At 35.4% G+C, this 26,315-nt stretch overlaps 1 protein-coding gene across 2 annotated transcripts in view; it reads right to left on the bottom strand.

Annotated features, from left to right (window-relative positions):
- SEMA3E (semaphorin 3E) overlaps nt 1–26,315 on the bottom strand; it is a 251,124-nt gene that overhangs the window by 198,311 nt on the left and 26,498 nt on the right. Inside the window, exon 1 of one of the 2 annotated variants that reach the window (XM_081080110.1) lies at nt 11,268–11,333. The exons of the other annotated variant lie outside the window; for it this stretch is intronic. The gene's annotated coding sequence lies outside the window, so the exon portion shown is untranslated. Of the gene's footprint in view, nt 1–11,267; nt 11,334–26,315 lie in introns of those variants that run through there. 2 annotated transcript variants of the gene reach the window in all.

Here is a 26,315-nt window from a genome sequence, read left to right as displayed (position 1 = left end):
AATTAAAATGTCAAAGGTTAAATACAAAGAGAGAATCTCAAAAGCAGCAAGAGAAAACCAGTTAGTCATCTACAAGGGAGTGCTCATAACACTGTCAAGTGATTTCTCCACAGAAACTTTGCAGGCCAAAAGCAAGTAGCAGGAAATACTCAAAGTGATGAAAATCAAGGGCCTACAACCAAGATTACTCTACTCAGCAAAGCTATCATTTAGACTCAAAGGACAGATAACGATCTTCCCAGAACCAAAAGAAGAAAAAAAAAAAAAAACACAAAACCTAAAAGAGTTCATCATCACCACCAAACCAGTATTACAAGAAATGTTAGGGGAACTTCTTTAAGACGAAAGGAAAAAATAATCAAAAATATGAACAATAAAATGGTAATAATTGCATATCTACCAAGAATTAGTTTAAATGTAAATGCATTAAATGCTCTAGAAAGGTGGCTGAATGGATAAGAAAATAAGACCCTTACATATACTGCCTACAAGAGACTCACGCAGATCAAAAGACACACACAGACTGAAAGTAAAGGTATGGAAAAAGATATCTCATGAAAATGAAAAAAAAAAAAATCTGGGATAGCAATACTTATACCAGACAAAACAGACTTTAAAACAAAGGCTATAACAACAGAAAAGGAAAGACCCAGTAATTCCACTTCTGGGGATTTATCTGAAGAAACTCAAACGCTACTTCAAGGTGACATGGGCATCCATATGTTCATTGCAGCATGGTTTACAATGGCCAAGATGTGGGGACAGCCTGGATGTCCACAAATGGACAAATGAATGGATAAAAAAGAGATGGTACATATATACAATAAAATATTACTCAGTCATAAAAAAGAATGAAATCTTGCCATCTGCATCAACATGGATGGACCAAAAGTGTATTGTGCTGAGTGGAGTAAGTCACACAGAAAAAGACAAATGCCATATGATTCTACTTTATGTGGAATCTAAAGAACAAAATAAACAAACAAACTCATAGATTGGGAGAACATTTTAATGGTTGACTGCTGCGAAGGTGGTTGGGGAGTAGGAGAAAAAGCAGACGTGATTAAGAAGTACAACTTGGTAGTTACAAAATAGTTATGGGGATCTATTTCTTTGCATTTACATACAAAATAGTATGTAAATTGTAGCATAAGGAATATAGCCAATAACATTTTAATAACTATGTATGGTGTCAGATGGGTACTAGATTTATGGGGTGATCACTTTGTGAAGTATATAAATGTCTAATCACTATGTTGCACACCTTAAATTAATATTAGTATTGTATGTCAAATGTAATTGAAAAATAAAAAAAAATACACTAAAAAAAAGAACCATTGTGAAAACCTCTGTACTTGAATGCCTTGGCAGATGCACATTAAGAAATTGCCAATTAAAGCAGACAGGTATTTCTCTCTCTGAGTGGAGACATCAAGAGAAACCAGTTAATATGAAGAGTTTCTAGCAATTAAGTTGAATATTAAATCAATGTCACCTATTAGTACTCCACACATCTGAAGCAGATGACAAAATGTCACATGTTATTATGGATGCATTTTCTAATAGCTTAAAGATTAAAGTTGTTAGACCCTTTTTTTCCTCTGTTAATAATCTTTAGATGACCGGTATGTTCTAAATTATAGTCCACATTTGCCTTAGATCACATTAGCATGAAAAACAAACAAAGGTCAGGATTGAAAAAAAAAATAACACAAAATCTTAGCCACAGCCCCATTAGTGTAATCTCTGGAAATCTCATCCACAAATCCCTATGGCTACCTCCTGAACATCCTGAGGGAATCTTCCAACCACAGGATCCTGCTTCTCAGATGCTCCCAATAGAGGCTGACGAGCCTGTTATCTCTGTGGTGATAGCCTCTAAACCTTCAAAGATGATGCTTTCTCCACTCTTTCTGTTTAGCAGCTCATTACACTGAGGTGTGTGAGTTAGAAAGAGGGTTAGAATTCCTCTTCACTCTCTGTTCAGTTCCATTATCAAGTCAGTATCAAGTGTCCGCTCAGCTTTCAGAGTACTTCATTGATTCAGCCAATTATCATTTTCTCTAAGTTAATTGTAATTTCACTCATTCTTTATTATGACTAGTCCAGAAGGTAATCTGATTGACAGGATTTTCCGTTAGTCTGAACACTAAGGAATTATTTCAGACTTTTAACAAATAAGCATTCCTTATTTGGTTTACATTCCTCTCTTATTTCTTCAGTTTCTTTCCCATCTAAGATTATTATTTATCTAGATTCTGCCTAGATAATTTATATATATATATATATATATATATATATACATATATATATATATATATGTATATATATATGTATATATATACACACACACACATATATACACATATATACGTATATATGTATATATGTATATGTGTATATATATGTATATGTATATATATATAGATATATACATATCTATATATATGTAATTATCTATAAAATTTAAAGCTGTTCTTGTTCTGAGAGACTTCAAGAGTTGAGTTTGGTACATTTTATTTTAATCCCAGTACATCCGGCTACTGGTCTTTACATGAGGCAGCTTAGCTCTCATACAACTAAAATCTAAGTTGCCCACCTCATGAGATGTACTGTACAACAAAAATAGAACCCAAGTCACAAATGTTAGCCACATACAATGTTACATCTTTTATGAGCTACATTAAAAAAATAAATAGGAATCAGGTGAAAATAATTTTACTAATATAGTTCAAGTCAATATATACAAAATATTACTTCAATATGTAATCAATATAAAATTCATTGAGATATTTTATATTTATTAAGATTGAGTATAGAATTTACTTTTATAACACATCTTGATTTGGACTAGCTATTCTTCAATTGCTCAATAACTACATATGGTTAGTGGCTATTTTATTTGATGGTGGAGATCTGAATAGTTCAGAAATGCCAGGTTTCAACAGTTTCAACTTGGTCTAAAAACCTTGTTTGATGTTAATACTTGTTTGATGTTAATACTTTTCTTAAATGTCAAACTTCCATATACCATATCCAGTGAGGGACTCTTCACACCTTGACAAATAGTTCCCTCAGATCAATATGTAATAACACGCTACTTTACATTATATGCTTTATTCTGCTTTTAGTTGCAGAAAGAATACTTAATACAATCATTTTTGTAATTTATTACTTAGCAAAATGAGTTTGTTTTAAAATTAAAAGATTAATAACATATTCTCACTCTAAAACATCAACAATAGAAGCATATAAATTAAAAAGCGTAAGTGCTCTCCCCTCATATTCCCCAATCTGTTCCCTAGAGGAACTCAAAGTTTACTGTATGTCACTCTAGACATTTTTCTATGCCAGAAAGATGTTTAGGCAACAGTAGATTGGCTAACTGAAGGCACTGTACTCTCTTGCTTGCTTGCAGAGCTCCTGTTTTCTTTGAGTGTTCACTATTACCATCGCAATGTGTGCAGAGAAGAGCTAAAACATGGGATATTGATGAGCCTAAGTCAATTAGGTAATTCCCTTTTCCTAGCCAATGAATGACTTTGCCAGGTATGCGATGTAATTTTGTCTAATGAAAATGAGGGACAAGGAAAGGATTTTCTTGCTCATAAAAACAGCCACATGGAAAGAAATAGTCTTTTTCTTCTGGACCTTGAGTCTACCTGTGATGCCAGAAATGACAAGCCATGTTGGGGCTCTGAAAGGAATCAGCCTAAAGGTAAAAGTTAACAAATTGAGAGCCACCATTTTAAAATGATGGACATGATTCTTAACATCATGGCAAAACCGGTGTCTTCTTGGGAAATGAGATCATAACTTTCTTATCACTAATCATTTTTAGCTGTGTTTTCTGTTACTTGAACCTTAAAACATTGTAATTGATGAAAACATCATGAAAAATATTTTATAGGCTTTTATCAAAATGAAATAAGAATTGTTTTCATTAATGAAATGAGAATTTAATCCATCAGTTTTTGATGTTATTAATTATCTGTCAGTTTATTTTTGTATGTCATCTACATATTACAGCTTTATCTTAAAGTTAATTACAAAGAAAGATTAATTCTCCAAAGGACAGATAAATAAATGTTTAGTTTTACTGCCAGTAGAAATTAAATTGACACAATGTAGATAAGCAAAATGTAAACACACTATCAGAATTCTTTATTTAAAAAACTATTTGTATGTGCAACTCTTTATTGGATTATAGGATATCATGGGACCTGCTTTCAGCAGGAAGTTATAACTTTATTTTTATAGTGTGGTGATATTCTTCCTGTTAAATCACTAAAGTCTGCATTTTGCTTAAAGAGTGTGTCTAGAGTTCTATACACCGAGTTTAAAGAAGGGGTAAAATATAAAAATTTGTATTATATTTAAGATTTTATATGTGTTTATCATATATAATACAATATCAACAAAGAGTTTTAGCTATCTTTTGCTAAATCTGAATTCAAATATCCTTTCAACATTTCTATTTAATATAGTTTTTTAAACACAGAAATTAAGCAAACAGTTTGAGTAGATTTAATGGGATGGGATTAAACGACATAAATGAATTGTGTAAATCCACTATTATAAAATATTGGCAATTTTACATGGTTTAAACTAAAATAAACATTCAAACTTTTTACAGAAAATACAAAAACTGGTATTGTTTTGTTTTCTAAAGTTGTTTTTTCTTTTCATAATGATCAATTAAGTTCAGAATGTATATGTCACTTACCTTAACAAACCAGAACTAGAGCTCTGTCCGATAAGACAACTGTAATACAACAAATGGGGCAGCAATTGGGTGAGAATTTTATTTTTTGTTGTTGTTGATGCACTTATCGTATTTCCCTGAAAATAAGACCTAGCTGGACCATCAACTCTAATGCGTCTTTTGGAGCAAAAATTAATATAAGACCCGGTCTTATGTTAAAATAAGACCGGGTCTTATGTAATACAATATAATGTAATATAAGACTGGGTCAAATGTAATGTAATGTACTATAATATAATGTAATACAGAGTCTTATATTAATTTTTGCTCCAAAAGACGCATTAGAGCTGATGGTCCAGCTAGATCTTATTTTCGGGGAAATACGGTACTATATACAATTTTAAGTCAACTTTTTTTGATCCAGTTATAACATTAAATCTGTCTTGCATATATAATCATACAAAAAATATAACCATTGGGTGGGCAGATAGAGCACGAGCCCTGAACAACAGGGTTGCCAGTGCAATTCCAGCAATGGATGGTGGGCTGCGCCCCTGCAACTAAGATTGAAAACAGCGACTGGACTTGGAGCTGAGCTGCATCCTCCATAACTGGATTGAAGGACAAAGACGTAGAGCTGATGGGCCCTGGAGAAACACATGTTCCCCTATATTCCCCAATAAAAATTTAAAAAATATATATATATATGTTGTGATTTTATATATATATATATATATATATATCCACAACACTTGTTTGTAAATGTAATGTTCTGCTCTAATTGTGAGAATAAAAATATTTATAAGTATTTGTCTGTTAACATATTATGGTGTTAGTATCTTAGTGCATATTTACGGCATATTTTGACATAGATTATGAGAAACATAATGAAAGAAATCTTTGCCATCATCTTTAGAAATACTGTATATGCTAATGCTTTTATGTTTAAAGTATCATTTGTATGTAAATGTCTGAAATTGTGACTTATAAATGATTCTGCAGTTCTAAATGAAGATTAGTGTTCACTATCAAAGTTATGCTTTGTGCTAAGTGTGGATAGAAACTAGATAAAATGAATACATCTATACTTTGGGTTAGGCTAATGGGTATGTTGGGGTGATACTTTGCTTGCTATATTTACAAAGCATTCATTATTTCTAGGTTTTACAGTACTATGGAGTCCATCTGTATTTTTAGCATTTTCTGTGGTTTGTATAACTTTTAAATAACAGATCCAAATTTACATTTTTTTCTATCTCATCCCCACCAATGGCCATTATCCAGATAAGCCAAAAGACTTGGGACTTTTTTAACATCACAGTAATATTTAGGAGGTAGAATTATTAACACTTGATGATTTATTAGAGGGACATAGTTGATGGGGAGAGGAAAGTGAAAAGTCCTATTGGTATCGAGAAGGATATATTAAGTAGCAGACAGTTGATATGTAGGTTGGTATTAAGGAAAGTATCTCAGCTGATGATACTAAACTTAAAAGTGATTATCATAGAGGTACTAGGGAAAATAAAGGGAGAGGATGAAACAGCTGAAGAAAAGCTGGTCAGGGAGTGAAATGGACTGAGTGAAATTTGTGTCCCTTCCAAATTCATATGTTGAAATCCTAACAGTAAATGTGATGGTATTAGGAAGTGAGGTTTTAGAGAGGTAACTAGTTCATGAAAATGGAGCCCTCATGAATGGGATTAGTGCCCTTATAATAGGGACGTCAGACTACTCTCTTGCTCTCTTTAAAACATGTGAGCATACAGCAAGTATTTGGCCGTATGCAGTACCAAAGTGGGCTCTCACCAGAATCCCACCATGCTCGCACCATGATCTTGGACTTCCAGCCTCCAGAATTGCTCAAAATAAATACCAGTGCTTATAAACCACCCAGTTTATGGTATTGTGATATAGCAGCCTGAACTAAGACAGGGAGTGTCATGTGAGGTGGCCTGCGGGGTCTCTGCTCCCGCTCCCCGCATAAGAACGCAGGATATGGCTAGGCCAAAAAGGAACATCCATGCAGCCATAGGTAGGGGAGTCATACCACTATAGTCTCACTGGAGACTGGAGCCACACGACCTGCAACCTGCCGTCTGCTTTTCTGCCTGCGAACCGACTGACGGACCAACCAATGCAGCCGCAGCAGTTATATCAGTGGCTAATTGGCTAACTGGTTACAGCTGATGGTCAATTAGCCACAGCTGATGGTCATCTACTACCCAAGCCAGCACCTTTCCACGTGACTCCATGGGCCTGGAAACTGCTCTCTGGGACTCTGTCCCCACAGGGAGAGAAGAGAAATAGTAGAGAAAGGTGTCTTGGAGAATGACAGAAACAGATGTTTTTGAAATGAAGATATGAGTAAAGTCAATTAAGCTGAGATCTAAAAATTGTTGAGTAAACAGTTAGTGGCCAAATTATGGACAGCTTTGTTTATTAAACTTTAGTTTCTAGCTAGCTGTCATGCAGGGTATCATGCGGGGTTTCTGGTCCTGCTCCCCACATAAGAACACAGGACATGGTGAGGCCAAAAAGGAACTGTGGGGATAAAGCCCCAAAAAGCAGTTTCCAGGCTCTCGGCCTCACATAGAAAGGTGCTGACTTGGGTAGTAAATGGCCATCAACTGTGATCAGATGGCATCAGCTGTGGCTAGTTGGCTGTCAGCTGTAATCAGTAAGCCACTGGCCACTAATATAACTGCTGTGGCTACGCTAGCAGAGAGAATGGGGGCTAGCAAGAAGATGGTGGCTGGCAAGCGTGGACTGCTGTTAGGACGGCGGGTTGCAGATTATGTAGATCCTGCTTCCTGTGTCTCCAGCCCAGGCACCAGCGAGAATATATTGGTTTGACTCCCCTATCTATGGCTCCGTGAGTGTCCCTTTTTGGCTTCACCATATCCTGCGTTCTTATGTGGGGAGCGGGACCAGAGACCGCGCCTGACACCCTGCACGAAAGGAACACAATGGGGCCATAGATAAGGGAGTCATATCACTATAGTCTCGCTGGCAGCTGGATTGGAGACACAGGGAGCAGGAGCCACACGATCCACAAACTGCTGTCCACTTCTCTCTGCCAACCAATCTCACTTGCTAGCTGCAATCCACCATGCTAACTACAATCCGCTCTTGCTAGCTCAGCCACCATCTTCTTGCTAGCCCCCATTTTCTGCTAGCGTAGCCACGGCAGTTATATTAGTGGCCAATGGCTCACTGGTTACAGCTGATGGCCAACTAGCCACAGCTGATGGCCATCCAATCACAGTTGATGGCCATTTACTACCTGAGCCAGCACCTTTTAGCGTGAGGCCGAGAGCCTGGAAACTGCACTCCTGGCTCTGTCCCCACAATGGCATTCTCAAAACTATAATTATTATACTATTTAATAATATTTAAAACTATTCGAATGCTAAAAAGTGAAAAAGATATTATTTCACATTGTTAAAAATTACATTTGTGTTTGGAAGTGCACAAACCAGTCATGTCCTTTCTTTACAATACCTTCACTTGTGTCAGTGGTATTAGTATTCATTAACACAATTATTATGTGAATCAGTATTCACTAGTATTAACGACTGAGGTTTTTCCACATAGTGAATGGTGTCAACATAGAGAGCTTTGCCAGTTAATTGCAATTAAAATTGTTTCTCTCTGGAGAGCATGGAATATTTTTACCCTCTCTGTCAAAAGACACTCCTTTGTTTTGCTTTTTATATAACATTTTACGTGGACGAAGGTGAGCAACATATGTGAGAACAATTTAAATTTGTTCAGCCAGCAGAATGCTTCTGTAATGCTTTGTTCCTTAATGAAGGCACCTGAATCTTCAAATGAAATTACCAGTTTTCCAGGTGCAGGTGATCAAATTAGGGTGAGGAATGTACAAAATGTATGTAAACAAAAGAATTGTTTTCAAGGATGCTGACTGAAACAAGTGGAAACGGAGAAGTAATGGAATATAAAGGACTAATAAGTTAATCTACTGGGTGTCATCAGGCTAAAATAATTATAGCGCTGCTGTAAAGAGTTCAAATCTTCCCCGTTTTTTCTAGAAGGGTGTAAATTTTACACGCTTTTGTTTGTTTCCATATTAGAATATTTATTAATACCAGATCATGGATACATGTTTTATTTTGAAAAATATGTTATATCATAGGACTATTTCATTCCTTCCTAATAATCATTTCCTCTTCCTAAGAACTTGATTTCAGTTCATATCCTTAATCCAGTTCCACACAACTCAGCACCCCATCCTCAGCTCCAGGGTGGAAAGGATAGTTAAAACATCCTGGCCAGTGATTGTTTAGAAACCAGGCCTATGGCAAATTGTCTAAATTATTTTCTTTGTACCTGCAATTGACTTAGTAATGAGTATGCAACCCAATTTATTCCAGTTAGATCTTTGAGGGGTGAAGTTTCCTGGGAACTTCTAGGAAAAACAGTCCCTTGTTTTTTTCAAGACAGCCACTGCAATTAGTGGGCCCCTCAATCTGGATACTAGTGGTCAGCCTGGAACTCCTTTCACATTACCAGCGTGAGGGTAAAGGGGCTTGTGAAGGAAAAGTAACCTAAAGAGAATCTAAGTTAAGAGAAGCCAGACTCTTGATTGAACAACATCTTGATTGAGCACTCCCTTTTTTTAAGATTTTTTTTTTCAGGAAAATCAACAGTTTTTAAGACAGTTAAGTTGGCTTCTCTATTACTTGCAACCGAATCATCATAATCATAGTGTGCTTAAACAGCAGTTTTTCACAATTCCATGATATATAAGTGATTTCTGTTTTTTCCCAAGAGTCTTGCATTTCTTTTTACTTTATTTTGAGATGATTTATGGAAGTTATAAAAACAGCACACAGTTCCCATACACCTTTCGCATGGTTTTCCTTAATGTTACATATGACTGTAGTACCTTATCAAAACTAAGAAATTAACATTGGTACAGTGCTATGGACGAAACTACAGACTTTATTCAGATTTCACCAACTTTTCCACCACTGTTTTTCTATCTCAGGATCCAACTCAGGATCCTCGATTGCTTTTAGTTGTTCTGTTTCTTTAGTCTCTTCGTATTTGGTTTTATTTGTTCATTCATCCTTTGTCTTTCATGGCCTTGATACTTTTAAATGAATACCAATCAGTTCTTTTGTACAATGTTGCTCAATTTGGGTGTGTCTGATGTTTTCTCAAAATTAGATTGAGGTTATGCATTATTAGAAAGGATACCACAGAGATGCAGCACATCTCAGTGCATCGTAATAGAAACTTCATGATTCGATAAGCCTGGTGAGGTTTATTTACCCTGATCACTTACTTGGTTAAGGGGGCACCTGTTGAGGTTTCTCCACTGTGCAGTTATTATGATTTTTCTTTGTAATTGATATATTTTGGAAAAGGATATGTTGTGACTATGCAAATATTCTGTTTCTCCTTAAACTTCTTTCCTCTAATTTTAGCATCCTTACTGGGTATTGCTGGCAGCAATTATTCTTTTGGTGGTCTCATGGTTATTTTACATTTTCCTCATTTGTTCTAAATTTTAATTGGAATTCTTCTATAAGAAAGAGTTATTCCTTCTCCCATTTATTTATTTGTTGGTTATTTATATGAACTCATTGATATTTATATCATTCTTTTGGTTATAATCCAGTACTGTCATAATTTATTTGTTGCTCAAATTGTTCCTGTGTTGGCCATAGTGAGCACTTTCATGTTGGCAACTTTGTTCTCTAGAAACTCCAATCTCCCTTTCTTCCCTTCCCCTCCCCCTCATTCCCCACCCCCAACCCTAGTGTTTCTTATTGTTGTTCTTGTTCTTTCCTTTCCTTCCCTTTCTCTCTTTCTTTCTTTCTTTCTTTCTTTCTTTCTTTCTTTCTTTCTTTCTTTCTTTCTTTCTTTCTTTCTTTCTTTCTTTTTTCTTTCTTTCTTTCTTTCTTCTTTCCCTTTCTTTCTTTCTTTTTCTTTCTTCCTTCCTTCCTTCTTTCCTTCCTTCCTTCCTTCCTTCCTTCCTTCCTTCCTTCCTTCCTTCCTTCCTTCCTTCCTTTCTTTCTCTCTCCCTCTCTCTCTCCCTCTCTCTCTCCTTTCCTCCCTCTTTCCCTCCCACCCTTCTCTCTCCTGTACTGTTCTTTATAGTACATTCATGCTCCATACTGTTCTTTATAGTACATTCATGCTCCAGGTTCATCTTGCATTTTCTCTGTTCCACTCCAACCACTTCTCCAAGAATCCCTGGTTCCTTTTCAGGGAGAATCCTACGTGCTCATTGCTGTTTGGGTATCACTCTTCCTAGGTTCTCTCAGTGGATAAAGCCAGGAGATATGTGTATGTTCATTAGTAAAGTCATACATACCATTGTAGGTTAACTACGTAATAAATATATAACTAAATACAGAACAGTTTACATCTTTACCTGTCTGTATATACAGATCTTAAAAATCCATGAGAACAGTCTGTTAATTTTCACCCTCCAGCATGCTTCCTTCACCTGCTTTTCTAATCCCTGGGCAGCAGATGTTACTCACCAGCCTCTAGATGCCCAATTTTTCATTCTGATTCAACTTACCTGACAATGGATCTCTTCTTATTGACGTCCCAGGCTCTTTCCTATGCCCACCCTGTGCCCGCTGATTTCATGATGGCATCTTGGACTTTGCTACATTTGTATGAAATTTTAGCTGCTCCCTAAAATTTTCCTAGGCAGAGAGAAACAATCTCAGTGAGGTCAAATAAACTAATTGAAAATAATAACTTCCTAAGGCAGGGCTTTAGAAAGTTTGTGCTTTCATCTGACAGTTCTGATAATTGTCCTTTGATTTTCCCCAATTACACCTTGCCCATTTAACCCTCAACATCATGACCACACTGTTCTCAATAAATCTATAGAGTGACGACTAGACCAATTGGACACGTGATTGCCTGACACTTTGAGAAAGAACAGTAATACTCAGATTATAGAACCATCGGCACAATCATATGTTGTGCGACATATGTATAGCACCTACATACTTTATACTCCTGGCAAGGGACATCTTTACAAAGTATCTTTATAAAGGAGTATACTTTATACTCCTGGCAAGGAGTACAGTATCTTCTGACACTAACACTGTGATTCACAAAGTCTTATGGCCACAATATATGAGACTAGACAAGGAAAAAAAGAACACACACTTAAAATCATGACCTTGGTCATGAAAGTCTCTGGTATTGCAGAATTCAGGCCTTATGTAAAAGAAAGAAAGGAAGGAAGGAAGGAAGGAAGGAAGGAAGGAAGGAAGGAAGGAAGGAAGGAAGGAAGGAAGGAAGGAAAGAAGGAAAAAAACAAAACAAAACACGATACTTCGCTATGATAGTTGTTTTTGCTAACTGAAGTGTGTAATTGCCAAGAAGAGCCTTTAGTGATATTCACTTTACAATCTTCCCTTTCTGTGAAATCTGGTAACAATGCAGCAGATTAATGCACTGTCTTCACACTAAGTTTTTACGTCCATCCACTTTACTATCTTGACTATGTTTTCCTGAAAAGAAGTTCTTATTTCACCAGCTTTCATTCATTAGTTATGGCTTACATGAGCTATCCTACCTATTAGAAAGTACCTTAAAAACATGTCCATAAACACTGTTATAGTTTAGCAAGCTTTCTAATTTTCTTGCTCATTTCCATCTATTAATTGATGCTACACATTACTAGACTATATTCATTTTTTTCCAAACATTGGTTAAATATATATAAGACAATATAACACAACTATACAATTTTTGGTTATTATTGTGATAAAATAATATGAATTCTATAGATAGTATAGTGTCAAGTTGTTGTAATCTAACATCAAACTCGATTCTAATGCCCCACTACTATCCCCCACTATACCTACAGAACTAATATTCCATACTTTGATATAAAGAAATAACTTAATTAATCTTAATGGAAGATAATACATATGTATAGGTACAAAAGAATGTATACGAGAGACAAAGAATTAGAAATAATTAAAAGAACGATCAGGTGCATCTGATGGTTATTTCTGGAAAGTGAGAATTAGAGCACTATTTGGAAGGCATTGCAACTAACTTTGCATTGTTAAAAAGCCTCATATTAATATATCAACTGTGGTTTACAAAATGCTCTCACATACACTATATTCTCTCATGAATATGGAGATTTATACTAGTTGGCTCCACTAAAGATTGGAGCACAGGTGAGCTAAATCCACCTGCAGTGGCAGGTGTCAGGGTAGATGGTCCAGATGGCACAAGGACTGTGCCAAAACTTAAATGCAGTGAGATCCTGGATCTGGTGCTTCTCCAGTATCTTTCTGTATACTTCAAGTTTTGATAATATCAAAATATAATTGTTTTAAAGATCTTTTAAAAGATTATAAGGATCCTAGGATGATAAATGATGCCATTTTATTCTACTGGTGAACTTCAGTAAATGAGATAGTGAGGGAAAGCAGTGCAATAATAAATAACATAAAGCATTGAATACTAGTGGCTTTTATAAAATGATCTTGGGTTTGATTCATCCATTGTTTGCTTGCCCATATAGATAACTAAGTCAGTGTTCATACATAAAAATCAGTGGTCAGTTGATGCTATTCTACAGGCTGTAGTTCTCCCTTTGGAAATATGCTGCATTAATAATGCTTGCAGCTTGCTGCTCTGAGCACTTGCAGAGCTTAAGCTGGGAGAATTCCAATCTTCTCTTAAAGGAACCAAATGCTTGGAATGACCAAGGCTCTTAAGGCTTAACTACAGCATAATTACCTCCAGAAAACCTGTTGTGACATTTCTCAGTGCTTTCGTGGCATCTCTGCTTGTCTTTCTCAGCACTTACCCAATTATAATCTATATATTTAACTGTATATCAATTATAAATGTTATTCTTAGAACGAAGTCTATATGTTTTTATATGCATTTTTATATCTAAGACTTCATATCTCTATGACTATATCTCTAAATATGTGGCACTTAATAAACATCAGCTAAGTAAATGAATAAACATTAAACATATGGAAACATTTCTTTGTAAACATAGTCACTAGGAAAATTTTAGTAGGCAAAACAGTTCTGAGTTAAATTTGCTTAAATGCTAGGATTCATCATTTATCATACTTTAGAAAATTAATTTCAAATATAAAAATTCTAAGAACTCCAGTTTTTAAAATTAAAAAAAAAATGAAATTACGTAAAGCTCTATGGTTTTTAAAGCCTTAAGGCTGTAAACACATTTTAATTAAATACAGAATTATGTCATTGTAAGTCAGTAGTGTCTAATATTTTCCACCTTTAGCCCATTCTAAAATACTAAATCTAGAGGAAACATTAAGTTCCACATAATACAATGTGCCTTTCATTAAAAAGCTATGGGATTACTCATTTTTACTTCTAGAGGGTAAAGTATTTTGTGGTTAAGCAACAGCACAAAACTTCCTATGTGAATATGAGACACAAGAGAGAAGCAATTTATTCGCTTTAATCTACTGGGTGCCAAAATAGTTCATTTGTATTGTAAGCCTAAATTCAATAACCCACTCTTGCTCCAAGGTTGATTCACAGGTATTAAATACTTTCACGGCTGGCCTTAAAGACTGTAAAATTTAGTTGATTTTTCTTAGCATTAATATGAATATTTCTATCCAAGATGATACAGCAGAAATGAGTATATATATATAAAACATAAATATATTTATAAAAATGTATACATACGACTTGCATTCATCTTTGTTATCGGTATATATCGAGTATTACAATTTTAATACAGTTTTTTTCCTTTCTTAAAATGCACATACAGTTTTTTGGCACCCTCATATATATATGGCTTATTGGAAACTTAATATTTCACAGTTTACATATAAACTTTCTACATTCAGAAAACCATTCAATACTATTATAAACATTAGAACTACAGATCAGAAAAGCACAATAAACAAATCCTTGTTCTAAGGTGTATGTCTATAGTGCTCCAATCTGATTTTGGCTGTGTGTGTGGGTGTTTGTGTGTGTGTCTGTGTGTGTGTGTGTGTGCGTGAGCGTTTCCAAATAATAATAAAGAGTACAATTGTTTGTGAAGGACCTTTTTGTATTTTAAAGGAAGAACCCATGTACTCATATATGTAAAAAATGGAAAGCCTTTTTTAAAAATGGGCGTTTTTCCACAATATAAACATAGTCTAAAAGTAACAGATTTGTAGAAAACTTAATTTTGAGATAACAATTTTTCCATCAATCATATTACATAAGTCTACTACTGATTGATTTGAAAGCTTCTGAAATATGACTCCCAATTCACTTTCCCCTGTCATCCTCTCAACAAATGTTCCCTAAAGACCTATTTTCTATGGCTATACCATGTGTATCTTGCTCTGGGCCTTTATTCATAAAGATCTTTCAAAATGAAATACCCTCCCTTTGCTCCCATCACTGTCTGTCAAAATTAAAGTTTGCTTCAAAGTCCATTTCAAAAAATACACAGACCACAGTAGAAGTTAAGGATCTAGGAATTACTGGGACCAAAAATATTCACTATTGGCAGCACTGCAGAATATCAAGAAATATAAAGGTGAAACACAGAAAAATAATTTTTGTTTCTCTTTTTTTTCCAAACAGGGTCATAATGATAGAGAAATAAGGATAACTAGAAACAGGTAGAAAGTGAAGTTATAGAAAAAAAGATTAAAAGACAAATTCCAGTGGCAATGTTAGGTAGGAATGAACTAGACTCTAGAGAGCTGTGGTGGGCTACACAACGGCCTCTCCAAAAATATACACATCCTAATCCCTGGAAGTTTTGAATAGGTTACCTTACAGTGAAAAGGGACTTTAGGAATGTGAAGAAGTTAAGGATTTTGATATGGGAAGATAATCATGGATTATCTATGTGGATCCAATGCACACACAAGAGGGCAGTAGGAGGTTAAGAGTAAGAGAATGAGATGTGATGATAAAAGCAGAGGTTGGAATGGTGCATGGGGGGGGCCACAGGTCAAGAAATGTAAGTGGCCTTCAGAAGTTAGAAAAGGCAAGAACATAAATTCCTCATAGGACCTCTAGAAGGAACATAGCCTTCCCAACTCATTTAAAGCTTCTGACATCCAGAACTATATGATAATAAATTTCTGTTGTTTAAAGACACTACATTTAAACTAATTTAATACAGTAGCAACAGGAAATTAACACAAGAGTCAAATCAATTCAATGAAACTATTTGGGCTTTAAAATCAGACAAAATCTGTATTCTGAAATCTCATTTTGTCATTTATTTATGGTGAAAGGGAGGGGCCACAGGTCAAGGAATGTAAGTGGCCTTGTGTGAACTTAGGCAAATTACTTATCCTCTTTACTCCATCCTTACACAGGAGAAAGCACCCGAGACCCCTTTCTCTGAGCACTCTTCTCCCATGTGTATTCTAGGTGAACCTAGCTCTCCAGATAAAGTTCTTTGGGTCAGTCCTGGACATCTGACCCAAGCTCTCATAATCAAAGTTTCTTTCCTGAACATTTTGACTCGGGCTTAAGAGGCAGCCATTAATGTTGGCTAGTCCTTGAAACTGTAGAGGGACCACCTTTTTCTAGTATAGAGAAAAGCAAACTACAGATATACAGGGGGGAAACACACACACACACACACACACACACACAAACAATTCTTCTCCTTTCTTCAGACCTTGTTATTTTATGGTGCTCTGGTTCATGAACTGTCCCTTCTTTTATAATAAATGTGACATTTGTTTAAGCGAATACAAGTTATTTTCTTTTACTTGAAAAGAAAATCTGACATAAAAATGTACCTTGAATCAGAGGTGTAAGGATAAAATATAATGTAATTAATGTTGTTAGAAAAATGTTTGACATATAGTACAAGTTCAATAAATGGTAACTATGCTTATTTGTATACAACTATTACTACGGGCATTACTAGAAGGAAGAAGAGAAGGAAAAGGAAAGGGAAGAGGTGAAAGAATACGTTCTTTAACAGTGAAGAATAGCAGAGAGGATTCTGTATGCTCTGGATTATACTGGGAATGGGATGGATAAAAATTTTGCCTCTCTGATTCTGTTTCAGGATAGGAGCAATGTAGTTTTTGTTTCCACTTCTGACAAATCATGGGGAGACAGAATAAAGTTGATAACACCAATGTAATAAACAGAAATGTTTGAGAAAAACAATCCATATTCTCTGTAGTTTTGATGTAGTCTCAAATCACCGTTCACGATCACCATACGAACTACTTACTGCCTTCTTAACACCTTTCTTGATGCTATATTTAAAAATCCTTTCCACATAGTAAATGTGCAATAAATTTCAAATGAGCATGCCCCTCTCAAAGGCCCATCCCCCTCCCAAAAAGATTTGCCCTCCTCTCACCTTCAGGGGTCTAAAGCACCAGACATTTAGAAGCACTTTTTTTTCTAGATGCATGTTCAAATTTAATAGACTCAAATCTCATCTCATAACATAATTCAAAATGTGCCAGCACTAATAATATCTTTTGGGGGGTTTATCCAGGAGCCAACTATTACAGTAGAATCAAAGCAATACAATATACCAACTTTAATCTCAAAAACTAAAATTATTAACATTGGTTGTTCCAGTTTCGTTTAAACTTAAGCACTGTTAAACATCATTTTCATTTTTTTCTCTTATGATTCTCCATACCTTTCATTTGTAATGTCCTTGTGCTACTGCGTTTTGCCCATGTCATTCATTCTCTTTTACATGTTTTCTTTTAAATACACAGGCATAATTTTTTTTTAACATGGTTAATTAATTAATTAATTAATTTTAAGTTTCAGGTATACAAAACAACATAGTTATTACACATTTAAATACCTCACAAAGTGATAACCCCAAAAATCTATTACCCATCTGACACTGTACATAATTATTTCAATATTATTGACTGTATTCCCTATGCTGTACTGAATACTGCTGTGACTATTTTTTTAAAATTATAGTTGACATTCAATATTATTTTATATTAGTTTCAGGTGTACAGCATAATGGTTTGACATTTATATAATTTAAGTGATCCACCAGACTAGTCTAGTACCCACCTGGCAGTATTCATAGTTATTACCATATCATTGACTATTTTCCTTATGCTTTACTTTACATTTCCATTACAATTTTGTAACCACGAATTTGTACTTCTTAATCCACTCATCTTTTTCACCCTGCCCCCTAACCCCTCCCATCAATCACCTCAATAAATCTAGTACCCATCTGACACCATAGTTATTACAATATTATTGACTACATTCCTTATGTATACCCTACCTCCTCATGACTACTGTGTAACAACCAATTTGTACTTTTTAATCCCTTCCTCTTTTTCATACACCCCCACAACCCCTCCCTTCTGGAAGCCATCAAAATGTTCTCTGTATCTATGAGTTTGTTTCTGTTTTATTTATTTTGCTCTTCAGATATCACATATAAGCAAGGTCACATTGCATGTTTCTTTCTCTGTCTAACATACTCCACTCAGCAAAATGCCCTCCAGGTCCATCCATGCTGCCCTAGATGGCAAGAACCCCATTACCTGCCCTGGCCAAGCAATATTCCATTGTATATATGTACCACCTCATCTATATCCATTCATTCATTGACGTACACCTAGGCTGCCTCCGCATCTTGGCCACTGTAAACAATGCTAAAATGAAGATATGGATGTATTTGTCCTCTTGAACAAGTGCTTTGCTTTTTTTTTTTTTTTTTTGGACAAATACCCAGAAGTAGGGCCACTAGGTCTATATTTTGTCTCTTACAGCCTTTGTTTTAAAGTCTGTTTTGTCTGGTATAAGTATTGCTACTCTAGCTTCTTTCTTGTTTGTTTGTTTCCATTTTCATGAAATATCTTTTTCCATCCTTTTACTTTCAGTCTGTTGTGTCTTTTAATCTGAAGTGAATCTCTTATACTGGTAGGCAGCCTATATAAGAGTCTTGTTTTCTTATCCATTCAGCCAGGCTATATTTTGATTGGAACATTTAATCCACTCACAGTCAAAGTAACTCTTAATAGATATGTAGTTATTACCATTTATTATTCATATTTTTGATTTTTTTTTTTCCATCTTAAAGAAGTTCCTCTAAGATTCCTTGCAATACTGGTTTGGTGGAGATGAATTCCTTTAACTTTTTCTTGTCTGGGAAGCTCTTTATCTGTCCTTCAATTCTAAATGATAACCTTTGCTGGGTAGAGCAATCTTGGTTGTAGATCCGTAGTTTTCATCCCTTGGAATGTTTCCTGCCATTCCCTTATGGCCTGCAAAGTTTCTGTTGAGAAGTCAGCTGACAGTCTTTTGAGAGTTCACTTGTATGTAACTATCTGGTTTTCTCTTCTTTTAAGCTCTCTTTGTCTTTAACCTTTGGCATTTTAATTATGATGTGTCTTGGTATGGCCCTCTTTGGGTTCATCTTATTTGGAACTCTCTGAGGTTCCTGGACTTGTATGGCTATTTCCTTCACTGGGTTAGGAAAGTTTTCCATCATTGTTTCTTCAAATAGGTTTTCAATTCCTTGCTCTCTCTCTTCTCCTCCTGGTACCACAATTATGCAAATGTTGGTACACTTGATATTGTCCCAGAAGCCCCTTAAACTATTATCATTGTTGTTGTTGTTGTTTCCTTTTACTTTTTGCTGTTCTATTGGTTGATTTTTGCAACCTTATATTCTAAACTACTGATTCCATCTTCTGATTCATCTAATCTACTCTTGATTCCCTCTAATGTATTATTTATTTTAGCTATTGTATTCTTCTTTTCTGACTGGTTCTTTTTGTTTTCTATCTCCATTCTTTGTTTCCTATCTCTTTGTTGAAGTTCTCCCTGTGATCACTGAACCTTCTTATAACAAATGTTTGTAACTCTGTGTCTTGTAGATTGCTTGTCTCCATTTTGTTGAGTTCCTTTTCTGGAGCTGTGTTCTGATTTATTTGTTTGTTTAATTAATTAATTAATTTTTGGACATGTTTCTTTGTTTCCCCAATTGGCTACCTCCCTGTGTTTGTTTCTATGTATTAGGTATGGCTCCTATGCCTCCTAGTCTTAGTAGAGTGGCTTTATGAAGTAGATGTCCTGTGGGGCTCAGTGGGACAATATCCCTGGTCACCAGAGCCAGGCCTCCAGGTCTGTCTCTTGTGTGGGTTGTGTGTGCCCTCCTGCTGTATTTGAGCCTTAGTTTGCACATCAGTTGGAGGGACTGACCCTCAGGTGATTAGGTGTGAAGACTGGCCATGACTACCCTGGAGGAGCTATTATGCAGGTGCTGACCCTACAGAGCAGGATTAACTTTAGGAGGTCTTTGATGCCTGCCCACTCTTTCCTTTGAGTGTGTCATCCTAGAAAGTGGCCAGGTGATGATTCAGCTCAGTTTGAAGCTGGTCATTAGGATTGCTAGCCCTGAGGCCTCCTGGGAGGGGAGCCACTGCAGGCCAAGTTCAGTCTCAGCCTGTGCCCTGCCTGCAGTGCCCTGGCCTGAGCCACAAAACAATCTTCAGGTGGCTGCTGCCCACACTGGGCTTGGAGGTTACTCAAAAGGCCAAGCCTTGAACAGAGGCCAGCTGTTACTCGGGTCTGGATTAGGGCTGCTGAGCTAGAGGTACAGGACAGGCCAAAGCCAGATGATGCTTGTTTTGGTTTTGTGAACCTTAGAGATATTTTAGCAAAGTCCACAGCATGAGCCAAGATGGGACATTTGCATGGAAAAGCCACTGGAAGAGGTTTGGTTTTGTCCAAAATTTAGGTGGGTTGGGGACTCAGAGATAACCAGGGAAGGGCAAATGTTGTTAGCCAGGTTAACAGAGATTCAGATATAGTGGCCACCTACCTCTGCACCTAGGGATCAGGGAGGGCTTAACAAAGAAACAGTGGATTCCACAAGCTTTTCCTTCAGGAGAAAGCTGCCTCTCCAGCTCTTACCCTGAGCCAGACAATTCATTTCCTCCCTATATGTCCCTGGCACCTTTTGAACTGCTGCCCCAGCACTTGAACTCAAAGCAAAGTGAGTCTGTTAGCAAGTAAGTCCTTGCATGGTTCCTTTAAGAGTATCACCTGGAACTGCAGCCACCCTCAATTTACTCAGCCAAAATCTCTGTTGGTTTTCACAGCCAGAATTATGGGGACTTCTCCCCCAGGCAATGGAACCCTGGGCTGAGGAGCCTAGTGTGGGGTTGTGACCCTTTTCTCCTCCAGTGGGTACCTCCTCAGCTGAGATATCCCTCCTGATTATAATGGTCACCAGCAGGGGTTGGACCAGACCATTCCACATCTCTGCCTGTTCTCTTCTGTATGTCCTTTTATGCAGGACTTCAGTTCAGCTAGAGTTCAGGTATTCTCAATGATGATTGCTCTGTAGTTTACTTACTATGTTATTTTTAATACAACACAACATAGCATTGTCAACATAAGGAACATCCAAACCTGTAGAGAAATTTTTGAGTTTATTTGAGCCAAACTGGTGATAGCTACTGGGAAGTAAAATCTCTAGGGATTGAGAAAATACTCTGGGGAATGGAAGTTTCTCAGCTTAGTTCATAAATTAGAATAAAAAAAGGAGCCGTAAGAAGGTTTACATAAAACCTACCGGTTGTAGATTAAGGGGGTAGGAGAAAACCAAGCAAATAAATCTTCGGGATTGGATAAAAAGTAAAATGGAAGCAGCTGGTAACCACAAGATGGCCTCAGGGTTTTTTTTGAAAATTAATTTGGGGAACTTATTCAATAATGTTGTAAAGATTTTGTTGGGTATCCGATGGACATGCGTCCTATTTGGGAGACCACCTCAGAAATACTGTGGATGCCTGATCATGGCATTGTACACCAGAAGCTAAACATTAATGAATGCCAACTATAATTTTATATATATAATGTGATGGCTCGGTGTGAGGTCGGAGGGATAGTGGATGGGGGGAGGGAGGTTCACAGTGTGAGGGATATAAATGATGAACGTCTAAGTATTACCTTGTCTTGTACACCTGAAACTTATAATAAATAAATAAATAGATAAATAAATAAATAAAAAGAAACAAAATGAAAACAAAAGCAATTAGAAAATACTATGTTTACAATTGTAGCTACATAACTTTAAATAAAGAATACTTATTTTTTCTATTAAAAAAAAGTAAATCAAAGCAACAACAACAACAAAGAAAGTAAAATGGAGAAACACATACATCTTTTACATTGGTGGATACAGGACAGTTAATAATTAACATTTACAGCACAGAGAGATGGCATTCAGAGAACAAGATAACAACAAAGGATTCTGGGGTCCTCTCCCCTGGTGTGAGGTTGTGCCCTGAGGGGTCTGGAAAAGGGGATTAATCTGACATTCCAAGGGTATGTTATCTTCGATATAAAAAGACAATAGATAAGTTCACTTAAAATAAAGATAGACCTCTGTCAAAGAATTTACAGGCCTAGGACATGACTATACAATATGACTCCCTTTTAATTAGGAATTTTTATGTTTAGATCATCCTTTGTTGTTACTTTTGGTCTTTCACATTTGTATGGCTTGCCATGCAAGCCTTCTCTGAACTTGTCAGGTTTAGTCTGTGGCCCCTTTTTTATCCGCAGCATTAAAAGGAATTTTAAAAAAGAGACAATAATCATTCACATAATTTTACTACCATTACAATACTACTTCAGTTTTATGAGTCTTTAAAATTTTTGTGCAGAGCATGCATATTATATATCATTGTAATCATAGCATATATGTAATTTTGTTTTACTTTTTTCAGACTTTATCATAAACATGCCCCCATTCCTACTATGTATATATTACATTCAATAAAGATAATATCACAATTGGTATAACCAAGCTTTTATTATGGTTCTAAAAGCATTGTAATTTGAAGCCCATGGACATAGGCTAGTCTTATGGGAATCCATGAATTGCTTAAATGTGGATTCAACTTTTTGAGTGTACAGACAGTTTTAATTTTTTTCTGGAGAATCCATAGTATTCATCCAGTTTTTAAATGGTTTGTAACCCAAATGGTTATGAGCACATTTAAGCATTCAAATTTGATAACATCCAAAGTCCCATTGTTTGAGAGAGCTATGTTTAAGAAATATACACTATGGTACAACTTCCAACATAAAATTTCATTCATTTTAAGGATTCGAGAGATGCCTGCCAAGAAGTAAAAGTAAAGCCATCTGACAAATTTCTAAGTATTGAGAAAGTATAGAGAAAAGTCTGACAAATTACTATGTATTGAGAAAAATAATTTAAACATTATGATATATATAATATATTCCTATACATACATTTTACCTCTTTCAAAAAAAACCCACTTTGAATAATACTTTAACCACTGCTGTATATTTAATCATATAGCATAACCCTGAAGTTCGAAGAATTCTCCATTAATAATACCAAAAATAATAATGTTGGAATGATGTATGTTAGTTTCCTACTTTAAAAACTGAGATTTATATTGGATAATGGTAGTATTTCAATAGAGAAATTATACTTAACAACAGTTTAGTTTGCTGGAAAAAACTATGATATGGCTCAAGGCACATTGTATAGTTTAAATATAATATGTACTTTTTCTCAACATTTCCATTAGGTTTTCCCTTACCTAGGAACAAGTTATTTGGAAACCATGTTTCAGAGTTCATATAGTAACTCCCCAATAAGATCTCCCTATCCTTAAAACATAATTGTTATAAAAGCTAATATTTCATGCAGAAAAATATAATGAAGACTAATCTATATACTATTAGAAAAGATAGTCTGCTATACAACATGGAAATTATCTTTCAAAAACCATACCCATAATTCAGCCTGTTGCATTAAAAAGTACAGACAGACACTGGGTTTGAGTCCAGTTTTGTCATGTGCTAACTACATGGTTTTACTTGGGCAATGCATTTAAATAATTGAGGTTCTTTTAGCTTATGCATGAAATATAAATAATACTATAAAGCTATTTGGAGGATTTGAGATGATGCACCTAAATCATTGGGTGCACAGTAGATACTTAAAAATAGTAATTTTCATTCATATTGGAAGACACATCCTAACATCAAAACTATTCTAAAATCTAAAAGCAATAAAACCTGTTTTATTTGTATGCCTTTTAATATTTCCCAATGAATCCGCTTAACTCATACTACCCTTCTCACCATCCTTTCATCAATAAAAAAATAGCATACAGAAGCAAATTTAAGATATTTAGAAATAAAACATGGGAAGAAGTTATCAATTCTCTTTTGTGAATCAGGCTGTATGACGGCTTAAAATAGGCCTAACAATAACACGCTGTTTTTAATAGAGCAGTGTAAACCACAAAACAATATGAAATGACTACTGTTTTCAGAAAGTACTCTTTCTTTGCTCATTTCATCTAAAGTTGAACTAACAAGGAGCTCTATTTACCACTACATGGAGAAACAGGCTTACTCAGATATAACATGAGAACAATTCAAGTCTAAAAATAATCCATATTAACATGGTTAACAAAGCTTTTGAATTAAGATTCATATTTTTCTGTTTTTAATATTCTTTGTATTGTATAATCCACATTTCAATTGTTTTATCATAATTCTTCATACCAAGATAGTAAAACTTATGTAAAACTTAAGAATATATTCAAAACAGTACTCTTGGGGATGACATAAACAGAAAGGTAGTTCTTTCAAAACAGTATTTTTCACATACCTCTCTTAGTTGCCACTAAAACTACATATTTCATCTTAATTTCCTATTCATCCTCATGAGAGAATAAGAAATATAATTTTCTTTATAAGTATTTACTGAAAAAAATACAACGAAAATAACTTCTAAGGATGTGGTATCTTTTAAAGTATTTAAAGTACACAAAGATATTCATATACAAAAGCAGAGCAACAAGAATTCCAGGAATATTATTGAAACTCTAAAAGAAGTTCCAAGTATGTTAGGTAGAAAAATGGAAATAATAATTATTTTCTCCACTCTTCAGTCTCTCTTACTGTTATAAAGAGAGAGAAGAGTTGCTCTGTTTGCCTCTGACAGTCCCAAGTGATTATTTAACAATTGTACCTGTCACAAGTTGTCACTTCACTCTCTACTTTCTAATTTGTAAGGATGAGAGAAAAAAGAGTATAAGATACAATAATATAGGTAAGTCTAGCTTCTCCCATGCCTCCAAAGTGCTAAAATTCAGTAGATAAATAGCAAGCTAGATTTTATTTCTGATTCAGCACTGCGGACAACCAGCCACAAGTTGTTTTCCTTTTCAAATGTAAGAGATGCTGTGTTTCTTCTTTGTAAGGAAAGAATTACCCATTTAGTGTAGAGAGAGTTGGCATGTCACAATCAGTTATGCAAAGTGACACCTGAAAATAATTTACTTGTATGTGGAGAAAATAGCTTGCTTAGTCATGTCTAGTAGCAAAAATGTTTTCTTCACAAATTAGTGTTGCCAATTGTCAGTCAAGAGAGGACAGGTTATGCAGAAATTTAAAACAACCCTAGAAATATCAGTGTCTTAAAACAAAAGACATTTATTTCTAGATCTGTTTATATATCCAAGGCAGGTCTTCAAGAGATACCCTGCTTAGCAAGTAACTCTAGGACCCACAATAACAGAATCTCCATCTTGGCAAGTGCATTTGTGACAGCTGAGCCAAGAAAATGTGACAAACCACACTCTCAGTCTCATAGCTCACAGTTTTTGCACAGAAGTGTCAGTTGTTAATCTGACCTCATTTCATTGGTCAAAGCAAGTTACAAAGTCATGCTAACTTCCAAGGAGAGGGAGGGACGTGCAGCCCTATCATATGCTCAGCAATGAATTAAAACATCAATAAGGAGTTCAAAAAATATTTCGCAATAACTTCAATGTTTAAGTAACTTCCTACTTAGTATTCTTAAATAGAGGATTTTGTTTCATTGAATCAATACATACTTATTGAATGTGTATATGAATATATGCATTGAATATATCTATGAATTGGACAAAGCACTATATTTCATGCAGAAGATAAAGATGAATAAGATACATCTCCTTATAACATATTTAGATAATATCACCACCACTACTACTATCTTCACCATAGCTGAAAACAGTAGCTCATATTAACTGAGCACTTTCTCTATTGCCAGAACTTTTCTAAGGGCTCCTCTGGCACCTATATACTTTACATTCTACAAGTAACCTGAAACTACCACCATTGTTCTCCTTAATTTGGGATCTGATTCCTCCAAACAGTGCTAAAATGGGAATATACTGTTTATACGGTTTACATTATAAATAGCATTCAAATCACATAAGGTTGTTATTCAATCCCCAATGTACCAGATAGTGTAGCACTGAGGGACCTGGAGACTGAGTAAAATACTGATGAGAAGAAAAACTTAGGGGAAATGCAAGAGCTTGGATGATGGCTTAGAGGAAAAAAGTAGATTCACATGGGCTCTACCATAATGCCGGCAGCCATGGGTGAACGTGGGGGGTCCTAGAAGCTGGCAGAAGAATGATACTTCTATTGTTAAGGAAAGATGATTTATACATTAAAACTACACAGAACGTCTAAGGTCATAAAAATAATAACATTAATAAGTCATACTTTATATACCTCTGTCATGTTTTTACCACTGGAGGGAGAAAATTTG

The sequence above is a fragment of the Rhinolophus hipposideros genome (genome assembly GCF_964194185.1).
Source record: "Rhinolophus hipposideros genome assembly, chromosome: 18".
NCBI lineage: Eukaryota > Metazoa > Chordata > Mammalia > Chiroptera > Rhinolophidae > Rhinolophus > Rhinolophus hipposideros.
Note: the sequence above shows the minus strand (reverse complement) of the source record. Positions and strands in the feature narration are given on the sequence as shown.